Genomic DNA, 13335 nt, shown 5'->3' on the forward strand with positions numbered 1-13335 from the left:
ACTTTGGGGAAGGGGTGGAATGAGGGTTGAGCACCCCCCGGGCAGAGGGGAAGTTGGCGCCTATGGAGGGAGCTGCCGCTAGAGATGAGAAACTGGGCTCTCAGCTCCCCACACGGCCCCTCTTAGATCGGTGGAAGGGCTCCTCGGCAGGACATGCCCCAGCGACCCCAGGAGGGTAGCATAGACATCAGCTATTGCAGTAATTACAGTGGTGGCTGTAAGTCAACCGAATATACTGGTAGGTCGCCTTAGGTTTGAAGTGTAGATGCCCCGTTACAAGGAAAGATTTCTCTCACCCCAGAGCTTCCAGCAGTCCATGCTCACTGGGAAGCAGGGGCGGCATGCCGCGGGAGGCGCTCCGCCGGTCGCTGGTCCCGCAGCTCCAGTGGACCTCCTGCAGATGTGCCTGTGGAGGGTGCGCTGGTCCCACACAGCCACCAAAGCCGCGTGGGAACCAGCGACCCTCCGCAGGCATGCCTGCGGGAGGTCCACCGGAGCCGCCTGCCGCCCTCCTGGCGACCGGCAGAGTGCCCCCTGCCTCCCTCCTGGCGACCGGCAGAGCGCCCCCTGCTCATGCCGCCCCAAGCATGTGCTTGGCGTGCTGGGGTCTGGAGCCGCCCCTGCTGGGAAGCCTTCCATCGAGGACCACTCTCCCCAGTTCAATGATGCTCCTATTGTCTTTCAAGTTATCTTGTTGGTGGGAGTTGAGATGGGAGAGGAGAGGTGGCCAGAGGCCTTTCCTCCTGCCCCCTCCCCGCTTTATACCGGAAAAGTCTTTGCTGGGGGATGTCATCAGCCAACTCCATGGTGTATGCGAGCTCCAAACTGTCCTTCACATGAACTGTAAATGTCTTTGTTTATCCCCTTCTTCCTCCTGGTGGATGGTCAGATAATAGTTTTCTAACACCAATGGTCGGTCCTTTGTGGTCTCTGAGGAGCTAGTCTGTGGGCGTTCCCCAGAACTACGACATCTCTCAGTAACAAACAGGGTTACCATACGTCTGGATCTCCCTGGACAGAGCCTCTTTTTTGAACCTGCTTTCTCTGTCTGAGCAGGGTCTTCCTATAACAACAACATGTCCAGGGGGTTTGCAGAGCAGAGGGGCTGCAGCTCAGAAATACCCTTGATTGGTCAGCTTCCCAATAAATCTATTCGCTGGCATCCACAGCTGATTGGTCTATTCCCCTACAGCTGCAGCTGATTGATTGCTGCCGAATCCCACCCACCGAGGCCCCAGCCCTGGGCAGGAGGTCCCGCAGGTAGGTGCTGACGGACAGTTGTCACTGCGTTCTGGGCTTGTGTCACTGCCCTGCCACTGTGACAGTGACCGACACTGACCTCACCTTGTGAGTACCCACACTGCACCCCCTCCAGCATCCACAACTGTTCCCCCTGCCCCAGGTTCCCACCCCTCATCACTGTCCTCCTTTTGGGCACCTGGAATATGGTCACCCTAGTAGCAAACATACAATAAAATCTCATCATTCTCCATGCAGTGGTGTTATATGCATTTCATTGGCATAATATTGAGCAGATCATGAATTGTCCAATGATCCCCCACCAGGCACTCTTAGTACACGACATATCAGAACCATACGTAAGTGGGGAGCATGGGGCACAGGGGGTTAGTCACAAGAGGGATCAGTGTGGGGTGAGTGGGGCAAAGAGAATCTCTGTCATCAAAACACAGGACACTGCGGTAGATGGAGAGGGGGGTGATCAGCTGGCCTGTCAGGTTCCTCATCTCCCTCTGGCCTCAGTGATACGGGTCGGTCTCGCTTCAAGGCTGCCCAGGTCTGTTGACATCCCCGGCTCCCTTCTAACCTGTACCCAACCGCAGCATTTCAGCAATAGGGAGATACTGCCCCTTCTCATTATTTTTTGGGGCATCATTCATGGTCCTTTAGATTTCAGGGGCAGCTTCAAATGACACTGAGAGGCCAAGCCTAGTCACTCTGTGGCTCTGATGCAGCGAGTTCACAGTTCTCAGCCTCAGCCATCTGGCTCTGAGGAGCAAACCCAGCAGTTTCCCAGCTCAGTTCCCCCCACCCCTTCAAACTGTACCTCGCATTACTGTAGGGATCAGGCAGTAACATCATTCCCCTGACTCTTGCACTATGAATCTAGCTCGCACCATCGGTGGTGCTGGGAGATACTGATCACTGTCATTGTTCAAACTACAGAAAAAAATCTCATGACAAAAGATGTTAGATAAAGATTAAAATAACACAGTCTAAAAAAGGACTATTCTGGCAAATTATCCTTTGTCTCGTGAAGTGAAGGACATAAATCCACACCGTGTAGAGGCCAAGCACAGGAGTTTATTACACACACCGCTGGCAGAGTGTCACCTGGCTTATTAGACTCAGAGACACTGTCAACGAACGGATTACAATAGAATATATAGATTTTCCATGGGTGGGGAAGTGATGGGGTAGGCAGTTCCACACCCCGGGATAGGTTTTGCAGCAAGACAAGATAGCACATTAGCCAATGGTTAAAAGGTTACATAATGTCTCCGCCCATGGTCTCAAGTTAGCAAGTTAACATTTAATTAATACTTTGATAAAATGTTATTAGTATAAAATATATATGTTGAATTCTGATTTGGGGTCCATAGGAATGGAGCAACTCCTTTGATTGTCCACCAGCTACATTCCTAGGGGTTAAAGCAAAGAAACAGTGAAAGTATATGACAATAAAGATTGTCCCCTTTATGTCTTAAGGCAGGCATTGGTCCCTGGGAAGGGAGGTGAAAGAATGCCATATCTTTTCATAAACTCAAGGTTGGATCTGTGGGAAGAATGTTCCCTACAGAAGAGACTGACACAATAGGAACAGGGATCCTTTGTTCAATTTGCAACTTTGAATAAGACACAATTATTTAGTTCTTAGCTCCAACACCTGGCAATTTGCTGACCAGGCCTATTTTAGCAAAACAAGATTATTTGTTTACCCCAGCTTTCTTTTAACTAATCACTATTTCTTTCATGTTCCCTGTGTATATATCTTCCTTCTGTATTTTCCACTACATGCATCCGATGAACTGGGCTGTAGCCCACGAAAGCTTATGCTACAATACATTTATTAGTCTCTAAGGTGCCACAAGTACTCCTGTTCTTTTTGCGGACTAACCCGGCTACTACTCTGAAAGATCTGAAGTGTCAAACTATGCTTTAGAGTCAATGGGATTTACCCGCCCACTCCCACATCTGTAACACTTCCTTCTCCAGCCCTCTGGAGTCTCACTTAGGATCACAGACATCAGAACTGTGATTCCTAAGCATGGAGAGCCAGGGACACGGTGGTAAGTGACACAGAGGTGAAGGGGTAGAACAGTCACAGGATAAAACTCTCCATCAGTTGCACGGAGGCTGCAGAGTGGAGGGTGACAGTGATGGGGGAAGGACGGAAACCCTCAGACTCACCACATCGCCCTGCAATAGCACAGAAGGTAACACCACATTTTACTGTCTCTTCTCCCATGTTTTTAGCATCTAATTAATTCTGGTGCATAAGGCAGAAAATATACAAAAACTAAATGCTGTTCAGCAGGACCTGAAGTAACATGAGACTATCTGGGAATGAACCATCCAGGCCCACAGGGGGAACTCAGGGACTAACGATCACTCTGCTAATGGGAGGGAGTCAGAACACAGAAGTGAGGCTTCAGTGTTTTTACGGAGGTAATGGAAGTCACGGAATCTGTGACTTCCAGAGACCTCTGTGACTTCAGCCCGTGGCGGCTCTGAGCAGCAGGGGGACCCCTGCTGCCCACAGTATCTGACAGCTGCCCCCCGGAGCTCTGAGCTGCTGCAGGCCATGGGGGTACACCGCAGCACCTGGCTCCCAGAGGTGGCCTCCAGATCTGAGTCGTCGTGGGGGCTGGGGTCCCAGAGCTCCGAGCCACGGGTGGCAGGGGGCCCATGCAGGTCCCAGCCAGGGCCCCCGCATCTGCCCAGCTGCCACGGGACCCCAGAGCCCCAGCAATGGGTGTTGCAGCTGTTTCCCACCCCATTTTGTCACAGATATTATTAGTAAATGTCACAGACAGGTCACGGGAGGCCGTGAATATTTCTTTATTGCCTGTCACTTGTCCATGACTTTCCTTAAAAATATCCATGACAAAACCTTAGCCTTACACATAAGATGCTCAGGATGAGGTTACACTAGGAAATCTGGTGGAGGGTCACACAGATGCGCTGGCTAATCCCGACCACATTTCCTACCATAGACAGATGCTTGGAAGCACAGGTGGGATCTCTCGGCCTTCCCCAAATGGCTCTGTGGGAATCAGCCCCTCTCAGTGGTGCTGTCTGAATGCAGAGGGGGCAGAAGGGGTGAGTGATGAGAGGCAGCACTTCTCTGCCCCTGTGCTCTCCCTCGCCTCTTATCCCATCATCCCCAATACCCCAGCACCCAGCTCCTCCTGCTTCCCAGCTCCACCAGCCCCAACCATTCGATCCCAGTTCCCTCCCCAGAACCCATCCTCCTGCTCCCTCAATATTTGATCCCCCAGAGCCCAGCGCCCTGGGGGATTTGGGGAGGGGAGGAGTTACCAGCCCCCAGGGACACTCCCCCTGCAGGGAACAGCTCCAGGTCAGTGGGGGAGCCCAGCCCAGGGAGTGGTAGAAGATGGGGGGTGGGGACCAGTGCTTAGAGTGAAGATGAGGCCTGGCCCAAGTGCCCTTCTCCTCCTCTCCATGGCAGGGGGATCCTGGTTGGGAGGGGAAGGAAGAGGGGGGAACTTCAGCCAAACTGGGAACGTTCGGAGGAGTTTCTCTCTCTTCCTTCCCCCACTTTTGGCCTATCTGCTCAGCTGCCAGGGCTGCAGCAGGGAGCAGGGGCTGATCGGGGCTTCTCCTCCTCTGCCTGGGGTTTGCTTAGACCAGGCAGAGCCAGAGGGTCACTGACCAGCTGCTGCTGGATCCTTGGGAGCCAAACACCCCTGATGTGTGTGGGAACGAGGAAATAGGTTTGTCATCATGGCCAGCCCTAGTTGGGGCATTCAGAGAATTTCCCTGCTGTATGGAGGAGTCTCTTATGTCCAATGCAGGGTTAGCGCCACTTGGAGCATTTTCCACACTAAGAACGTCTCAGATGTTTCTTCCTTGTGCGGATTTGTGGATCCCTGATATTCCGGAAACACCAAATGAAGCTTCCACCACATTCAAGGTCTCTCTGTTGTGTGGATCACTGATGCTTGAAGTCAAATTGAATTTTTTCCTGCGGTCAAGCTATTTCTAGGGTCTCTCACCTTTGTGGATTTTCTGGTGTTTGGTGAGCTCTGAATTCCTATTGAAGCTTTCCCCACAGTCAAGGCATTTATAAGGTCTCTCTCCTGTGTGGATTCTCCCATGTTTAGTAAGGTGTGAGCGCAGACTGAAAGTTTTCCCACACTCCAGGCATTTATGGGGTTTCTCTCCTGTGTGAGTTTTGTGATGTGTATTAAGGGTTGATTTCATATTGAAACTTTTCCCACACTCGAGGCATTTGTAAGGTCTTTCTCCTGTATGGATTCTCCCATGTTGAGTAAGGGATGAACTTTCCATAAAACTTTTCCCACACACGAGGCATTTGTAGGGTTTTTCTCCCGTGTGGATTCGTCCATGTTTAATAAGGGATGAACTTTCCATAAATCTTTTCCCACACTCAAGGCATCCATAGGGTCTCTCTCCCGTGTGGGTTCTCTGATGTGTAGTAAGCTTTGAGTTATAAACAAAACTTTTCCCACACTCCTGGCATTTATAAGGTCTTTCTCCTGTGTGTGTTCTCTGATGTGTAGTAAGATGTGACTTCTGACCAAAACTTTTCCCACACTCAAAGCATTTAAAGGGTCTATCTCCGGTGTGAACTCTCTGGTGTATAGTAAGTTGTGACTTCCGAATGAAGCTTTTCCCACAGTCCAAGCATTTAAGTGATTGCTCTCCTGTGTGGATTGCCTGATGTCTAGTAAGTTTTGTTCTGTCAACAAAACTTTTCCCACAGTTGAGGCATTTATAGGGTTTGTCACCTGTGTGGATTCTCTGATGCTTAATAAGGACTGATTGATAAATGAAACTTTTCCCACACTCAAAACATTTATAAGGTCTCTCTCCTGTGTGGATTTTCCTATGTTTAGTAAGGTATGAGCTCTGACCAAAAGTTTTCCCACAGTCCAAGCATTTATACGGTTTCTCGCTGGTGTGGGTTCTCTCATGTTTAATAAGGTCCGATCCCGCACTGAAAAGTTTCTCACACTGAAGGCATTTATAGCGTCTCTCTCTTGTCTTCAGACATGTATGTCTAATAAAGTTTGAGTGCTGAATGAAACCTCTACTACACTGAAGGCATTTATAAGGTCTCTCTCCCGTGTGGATTTTCCTGTGTTTATTAAGGTGTGGGCGCAGACTGAAAGTTTTCCCGCAGTCCAGGCATTTATGGGGTTTCTCACCTGAGTGGGTTTTGTGATGTATATTAAGGGCTGATTTCAAACTGAAACTTTTCCCACACTCAAGACATTTATAAGGTCTTTCTCCTGTGTGAATTCTCCCATGGTTAGTAAGCGATGAACTTTCAATAAAACCTTTCCCACAGTCAAGGCATTTATATGGCCTTTCTCCCGTGTGGATTCTCCCATGTTGAATAAGGGATGAACTTTTGCTAAAACTTTTTCCACACTCACAGCATCTATATGGTCTCTTGCCCGTGTGCAGTGTCTGATGTACAGTAAGGTTTGAACTCTGACTGAAACTTTTCCCACAGTGAAGGCACTTATATGGTCTCTCTCCTGTGTGCACTCTCTGGTGTATAACAAGACGTGGCTTTTTACTGAAGCTTTTCCCACAGTCTAAGCATTTATAGGGCTTCTCTTCTGTGTGGGATCTGTGATGTGCCATAAGTGGTGACCTCTGACTAAAACTTTTCCCATACTCAAGGTGGAATTTATAGGGTTTCTCTGCTATGTGCAGTCTCTGGTGCACAATAAAGTTTGACTTCTCACTGAAGCTTTTCCCACAGTCTATGCATTTATAGGACTTCTCTCCTGTGTGGGTTCTCCAATGTCTGAGAAGGAATGTACTGACACGGAAACTTTTCCCACACTCAAGGCACTTGTAGGGTTTCTCTTCATTGTGACTTGTCTGCTGGACTGTGGTTTCCTTGGGATTCTTGCGTCCTCCACCACCTTGAATAGATTCATCCAGTTTCTTCCCAGGATAGTTTCCCAGCTGCATCTCTGATCGGTGTTGATCTCCCCAGGCATTTCCTTGTTCCAAGCACTGGGAAAAATTCCCTTCAGCTCTGCTCAAAAACCTCTCCTGCGCTTCCACTTGCTCAGGACCTTCCTGCTGCTGATTCTCTTCCTTATTCTCACTCACTGTCCTATCACCTGCTGGGAGAGAGAGAATCCAGACAGCAGTCACTGCCTGTGCCGGAGAGATAGGACAGAAAGGGGAATAGCAAAGAGGGAAAACACAACACAGTGACTGTTGGGGAGATGGAGACACTGGATTCTCCCTCCACATCCCACCCCCAACACTCCCAGGGAAGGAAAGTCAGGGAGGAAATTCCCGACAGTTAACAGGATGAGTGGGAAGCCGTGACTGATATTTGCCTTAATGATACGACACCTGCTGACTGCAGCCCTGACCTGGGTGAGATGGGGCAGAACTGAGGGTCCTCGCTCACAGCACATGTTTGGAGTCCCAGCTTTTTCCTTCACTCTCCAGATGTTTGTCTCAATTTCCCTGACTCCTCACCTGTGCGGGTGTCTCTCGGGCTCTCCTTTTCCTCATCGGCCTCGGGATCCGAGACCCACGGCTCTTCTCCTCGGTCCAGCCGGGTGATCAGGTCAGGTTTGGGAATGGGAAATCCTGCACAGGGGGTGAAATCAGACAAGGTCCGGAGTCTTGCAGGGTATTTGTCACAGGGAACATTCCTTGAGTTTTACCTGGCCCTACAAGCGACTGTGGTAACTCAGACCCTTTGGGAGCAGCAGACATCTCAGGGTAGGGGTGGGGAGTTGTCACGCCCTCACTAGGAAGCCTCAGGGTAGATGCGTCTGGGGACTTTCTGGCACGCACAGCTCTGGTGTTAAACTCCTGCCTATTTCCAAAGCAGCACGGCGGTGCTGGAACTAGCCGTGCTGCGGGAGTTGCCGCACCTCCTGGCTTGAAGTGGTTTCCATTATATCCAGGGTTTACAGTTTGGTTCAATGGCTCTCAGCGCCCCCCACTGTACAACCTGTCCCAGCCGCCCTGAGCCTGCAGCACTGAGAGCCTCCCCAGGGGTGGAGCTAGTCCCAAGAGGGCCAGTGAGCGGAGTGTGAAGGAGAAATAACAGACAGGACAATCCCCTGCTTCTGGCCCCTTGACAGCTGGAGAGATGGGAACAAATTAGCCTGTCCATTAGGTTTCTGCCTCCCCTGTTCCCTCGAAGGGGGTGTGGAGATGCACATCCCTCTCACAGTGGAGCTGTGGACTGCACCAGGGTTCTCAACTTTTTCTGTCTGAGCCTCCCCCCTCCCCCAACATGGTATAAAAATGCCACGGCCCACCTCTGCCACACCAACTGTTTTTTGCGTATAAAAGACAGGCCCAGCATTAGGGGGTAGGGAGCAGGGCAATTACCAGGGTCTCACACAACACGGGGCGCCATAAAGCTATGTTGCTCAGGCTTCAGCTTCAGCCCCATGCAGTGCGGCTTCCATTTTGTGCCCTGGGCCTCAGGAAATCTAATTCTGGCCCTGCTTGGTGGCCCCCCTGAAACCTGCTCGCAGGCTGAGAACCACGGCACTCTGTGACCCCAACTGAGCAGTCAGACATGCAGACCCCATGGCTTAAAATAGCTGAGGGGACGGGAATCCCTTACCCAGCGAGGTCACCGACTCGTAGTTCTCCTGCATGACGGCCCTGTAGAGGGCTCTCTGAGCGGGGTCCAGCAGAGCCCCCTGCCCCTGGGTGAAATACACAGCCACCTCCTCAAAGGTCACCGGCATCTGGAACAACAAGAGTCCCCCACTCAGCACCTGCTGCCCCAGACACAATCCTGCTAGTCATGGGGGAGAAGGGAAAGAGCAGCAGAATCCCTCCCCCACTCTGGTCAGAGCAGCCAGGAGGCTTCAGGGGGTGGGAGAAGGTGAGAGGTCCTTGTTCCCCAGCACACGGAGCAGGGCAGGGTCTCCTCATTTCCCACACGCCTGCCAGCCACAGGCTGATCCGGGAAGCAGAGCTCTGAGCCGGGGACAGGGACAGGAATCCCAACAGCTTCCCTGCGTATTTCACAGCAGCCTCTGCCCAGTGGGGTCAGGCTCCAGCCCTGGGAGTCTGCTCAGTTTTCTCATCCCTGTGTGTGTGTGTGTGTGTGTGTAGGGGGGGTTCCTGGTTCAGAAATGCAGGAATTTCCCTCCCCGCAGTGGGCCTGTTCTGCAGGGCCGGGCTGACGGGAGTAGGGTGCCCAGACAGCAAGTGTGAAAAATCAGGACCGGGGTGGGGGGCAATAGGAGCCTATTAAAGAAAAAAAAACATAAATTGGGCCTGTCCCTGTAAAATCGGGACATCTGGTCACCCTCGGCGGCAGCTTTCCCGGGCCCCGGGCGGGAATCGCAGCCAGCTCCGCTGGGAGCAGCCTGGGGCCAAACCTCCCCCTGCAGCCCGGGGGTGCCGGGGGGGGGGGCGGGTCTCTCTCACCTTCCCTCCGAGCGGGGCCCCCGGGGCAGGGGCCGGGCCGGGCTGGGGGCTCTGCCCTGGGAGAGGCTCCTGGGGGGGAGCAGCGGGAAGGGCCCTGCTGGAGATTCCCCTCTCCCGGCTGCAGCCAGGGCTCCGGGCTCCCAGCACCAGCCGCCCCCCGGGGCTCGGGGATCTCGCCAGGAGCCTGGGAGCCAGAGTCACCGCAGCGGCTGCGAGTCACTTCCTGCGGCCGGGCCCGAGCCCAGCGCTCGCTGCCCGGAGCCGCCTCCCGGCCGCTCCTGGGTCCTAGCGATCAACCCAGCGAATTGCAGCCCCCCTGCCCCAGACCCTGCCCCCTGGGGCCCCACCGCCCCTGGGCTCCAGCAGCTTCTGCCCGCATTAAGGGGGCATCGTACATAGAAGCCTCCCTGTTAGTGACCGGACAGAAAGGAGACATCCCGACCCCAGGGCGGGGGAGAAGGGGCGTTTCTGATGGAGACGGGGGATTGTTCCAGAGACTCCTCGAAATCCTCAAGCCCATGGGGGTGAGAGCTCCTGATCCTAGAGAGGCTGCCCTGAGCCCTAGCAGCAGGGGACACATTTCTCGGGGACACTGACTCTGTGGGACAGCTCACCCTACACAAAGGAATGTCGTTTTTCCCGTGCTTAATTTGTACCAGGACTTCCCAGGGGTGAGCCTCAGCCAGCAGCTCTGGGCCTGGCAGTTCACAGCCCCGGCACCCCAGGGGCTGGGGGGTGCAGGCACCTACCGGGGCTGGAGAAAGTTGACACCTACGAGCGCAGCTTGTGGCAGGACCAGCAAGGGGATAGGGCTGGTCGCTGGGACTGGTGCTGCCACATATGCAGCACACAGCTGCCTAGGGCACTATGAAATTTCGTGCAATTTGCCGAACCCGGGTGGCATGGACCAGCCACGAACCTGGGTGGCCTGGCTTGGACCCAGGAGAGGGCTGGGCAGTGCCGCGCGGCCTGGAACCAGCTGGGACGGCCCTGCCCAGAGCCAGCCACAGCCAGGGCGGCCCGACCAAACCCAGGTGGCCCAGCTCAAAGCCAGCTGCAGCCTGGCCTGGACACAGCTGTGGTGGCCGAGCCCAAACCTAGCTGTGATGGCCGAGCCTGGAGCCAGCCTCCGCTGGGGCAGCACAGCCAGAACCCAGACGGCCCAGGTCAGAGCAGGGCCGCCCAGAGGATTCCGGGGGCCCAGGGTCTTCAGCAGCGGGGGGCCCTTCCGTTCCGGGACCCGCCGCCGAAGTGCCCCAAAGACCCGCGGCGGGGCCCCCCCCACCGCCGAATTACCGCCGAAGACGGACCCGCCGCCGAAGTGCAGCCCGGTCTTCGGCGGTAATTCGGCGGAGAGGGGCCCCCGCCGCGGGTCTTCGGGGCACTTCGCCGGCGGGTCCCGGAAGGGAAGGGCCCCCCCGCTGCCGAATTACCGCCGAAGACCGAGCTGAACTTCGCCGGCGGGTCCCGGAAGGGAAGGGCCCCCCCGCCGCCGAATTACCGCCGAAGACCGAGCTGAACTTCGGCGGCGGGTCCCGCTCCATCTTCGGCGGTAATTCGCCAGCGGGGGGTCCTTCCGCCCTGGAGCGGAAGGACCCCCGCCGAAGACCGGGAGCAGAAGAAGCTCCGGCGCCCGGCCCGCAAGAGTTTTCCGGGCCCCCCAGGAGTGAGTGAGGGACCCCGCTCCAGGGGCCCCGAAAAACTCTGGTGGGGGCCCCCGTGGGGCTCGGGGCCTGGGGGAAATTGCCCCTCTTGCCCCCCCCCTCTGGGCGGCCCTGGCTCAGAGCCAGCCGCAGCTGGGGCGGCCCGGCCTGAACCCAGTTGCGGCCAGGAAAGCCCAGTCTAGATCTAGCCATGTTGGCCTGACCCAGACCCAGCCACAGTTAGGGTGGCCTGACCCAAACCCAGGTGGCCCAGCCCTGTCATGGGGCACCCCCCCCTGAACCTAGCCCCGGCCTGGACCTGCGGGGGCTGGGTGCAGGGAGCTTATCCTGTGGCCACAGCCCTGAAACCCAGGTACTGCTGCAAGGAGACAGAGCTGCGGGGGAGTCCTCTACTGCTGATGTAGCCCTGGAGCACTCTCCTGCACCCCAAACCCCTCATCCCCAGCCCAACCCGAGCTCTGCACCCCACCCCACCCACACTATGAATCCCTTGGCCCCACCCCCACCACATGAATTTTGTTCTGTGCACCGATATGAAGGTGATGTGTCACACATCACCTCCATATCAGTGCACAGAACAAAATTCATTCTGCACATGGGTGGGAAATATTAGTGGGAACACTGGTGGTAAGGCTGAGAGAACAGGGCCTTTGGGAAACCCAGCTCAGGGATCACAACGAGAGTGTATCTCCTGCAAACAGACCTAGAGGCCAGTCGTCTGATTCTCTTCTCACAACTTCACACTGGTGTACACAGGTCACGTGACTCCGGTGGGATTACTCCTGATTAACACCGGGGGAGGGAAAGGAGGATGAACCGACAGCGCAGTCAGACTGTTCCTGATTTGTACTGGGGTCAGGGAGAGGAGCATAAGATTTCAGTGAGTTTTATCTCTATGAGAAATTTGAGGAGCCTGTGACACTGTAGGATGAGGTTGGTTGGGTGACCTCCCTGTGCATTTCCATCCCAGACCACGTCTGCATCGCCTTTACCTTTCACTTTCCCAGGGCCAGCTCTAAGTTTTTTGCCACCCCAAGCAAACCCCCCCGCCCTTTTTTTTGGCTTTTACACATTTGCACTTTGCAATGTTGTTTTTTGGGGGGTTTTTTGGACTGGGTGCGGTACTGATGCGGCATTGGGCAATGACGGCCTCTGAATCTGCTTGAGCTGGGTGTATCTGCCTGATTTTCTTATTGAGACAGAGGAGCTGAAAACCTCATGGGCCATTAGAACACCTGAGTAATTCGTGACACCCATGACATGTGCGGAGGGGAAATACGGAACAGAGAGGGACATTTCAAGAGGCTTAAATCACCGCGTGCTTTGCTGCCCTGGGGTCACGGCTGGGTCTCTTGAAGGAAGGCGAGGGGCTCATGCAGCCGCGATCGGAGGCTAAGCGAGAGCCCTCACAAGGGGACAGTTATCGCTTGAGACAGCCCTTGGCTTTCCTGGGCATGCTCCGTATTTCAGTCTTAACAGGAGCTGGGCTGCTGTTTCTGAGCACTTTCTGCTACTTTTGCTCATTTAAAATGAGCCTAACATTCCCCAAATCATTAACTGAAATGGGCAAGGCACGCGCTGGAGACTTGTCTGCTGTCTGACGGGTGCTAATTCCAACACTGCCCCTTGATCAAAGGGTCGGGTCATTATCTTTTAAAAGTTGTGCCTGAATGAAAGGATTTCTCCTGGCTCAGATTTGTTTTCAGGGGGATGGGAGAGAAGAAAGGGGAATGCCAGGCTAACCCTTGAAGGGGTATTTTCATGGCTCTCTCTCCCGGTGCGTCTCACTGAGCCCCACCGGCTGTACTGCAGCGCAGGGTTACCTGGCTGGTGGCACTGATGGTGTTACTGGCCGCTCCGGGCTTCCTTCCCAGCCCTGGTAAGTTCTCAGCAGCTTTCTCGTTGTTCCTCGGGGGCTGTAGGGCTTTAGGAACATGAAGTCGCTCTTGGCGGACTCCGAGGTCAGGCAGACTTTGTAGCAGTAGCCTGGAGGGCCGCCGCC

At 54.4% G+C, this 13335-nt stretch overlaps 1 protein-coding gene across 1 annotated transcript in view; it reads right to left on the reverse strand.

The window, feature by feature from the left end:
* The window catches only part of LOC123345518 (zinc finger protein 850-like), a 36037-nt gene extending 28144 nt beyond the window's left edge, over positions 1 to 7893 (reverse strand). Inside the window, exon 1 of the mRNA XM_044982491.1 lies at positions 7741 to 7893. The gene's annotated coding sequence lies outside the window, so the exon portion shown is untranslated. The remainder of the gene's footprint in view (positions 1 to 7740) is intronic.
* Between the last annotated feature and the right edge of the window lie 5442 nt (positions 7894 to 13335).

Source organism: Mauremys mutica, chromosome 12 (assembly GCF_020497125.1).
Source record: "Mauremys mutica isolate MM-2020 ecotype Southern chromosome 12, ASM2049712v1, whole genome shotgun sequence".
Classification (NCBI taxonomy): Eukaryota; Metazoa; Chordata; order Testudines; family Geoemydidae; genus Mauremys; species Mauremys mutica.